The sequence below is a fragment of the Sinocyclocheilus anshuiensis genome, unplaced genomic scaffold, assembly GCF_001515605.1.
Source record: "Sinocyclocheilus anshuiensis isolate Anshui unplaced genomic scaffold, SAMN03320099.WGS_v1.1 scaffold1059, whole genome shotgun sequence".
NCBI classification, from domain to species: domain Eukaryota; kingdom Metazoa; phylum Chordata; class Actinopteri; order Cypriniformes; family Cyprinidae; genus Sinocyclocheilus; species Sinocyclocheilus anshuiensis.
In genome coordinates this window covers 122,855-124,162 of record NW_015547703.1, presented here as the reverse complement: position 1 = coordinate 124,162, position 1,308 = coordinate 122,855, and the positions used below count along the sequence as shown (strand labels likewise).

The 1,308-nt window shown below is 56.1% G+C and overlaps 1 protein-coding gene across 2 annotated transcripts in view; it reads left to right on the top strand.

Annotated features, from left to right (window-relative positions):
• LOC107703940 (UPF0469 protein KIAA0907 homolog) overlaps positions 1–1,308 on the top strand; it is a 14,737-nt gene that overhangs the window by 8,790 nt on the left and 4,639 nt on the right. The window lies entirely within an intron of this gene.

The following is a 1,308-nucleotide window of genomic DNA, read 5'->3' as shown; positions in this document are numbered from 1 at the left end:
GACGCGCACACACTCACACAGGCACACACTCACAGACTCACACATACTCACACAGACACGCGCGCACACAGACGCGCGCACAGACACGCACTCACACAGGCACACACTCACACAGGCACGCACACACTCACATACTCACACATGCACACACACATGCTCGCACACACACACGCGCGCACACAGACACACTCACACAGACACACGCACTCACACAGACACGCGCACACACGCACTCACACAGACGCGCACACACACGCACTCACACAGACACGCGCACACACGCACTCACACAGACACGCGCACACATGCACTCACACAGACACGCGCACACAGACGTGCACTCACACAGACATGCGCACACACACGCACTCACACAGACGCACACACTCACACAGGCGCACACACACTCACACAGGCGCACACACAGGCACGCACTCACACAGGCACACACACACAGGCACACACTCGCACACACACTCACACACACTCACACACACACACAGGCACACACTCGCACACACACTCACACAGGCACACTCTCACACACTCACACAGGCACACTCACAGACACACTCACACATACTCACTCGCACACACGCTCGCACACACATGCACACACGTTCACACTCACACAGACACACACTCTCACAGGCACAAACGCACAGGCACACACTCGCACAGGCACACACTCACACAGGCAAACACGCTCACACAGGTACACACACTCACACAGGCACACACACAGGCACACACACACACAAGGCACACAGGCACACACACAGGCACAAATACACAGGCTCACACTCACACACACACAGGCACACACACACAGGCACACACTCACACACACAGGCACTCACACTCACACACACAGGCACACACACTCACACACACAATCACACAGGCACACTCGCACACACTCACACAGGCACACTCACAGACACACTCACACATGCTCGCACACACGCTCGCACACACATGCACACACGTTCACACTCACACAGACAAACACTCTCACAGGCACACACTCGCACAGGCACACACTCACACAGGTACACACGCTCACACTCACGCAGGCAAACACGCTCACACAGGTACACACGCTCACACTTCACAGAGGCACACAGGCACACAGACACACACTCACACAGGCACACAGACACACTCACACAGGCACACAGACACACACTCACACACTCACACTCACACACACACACACAGGCACACACACACAGGCACACTCACACACACACACTCACACAGGCACACACACACAGGCACACACACACACTCACACAGGCACTCACA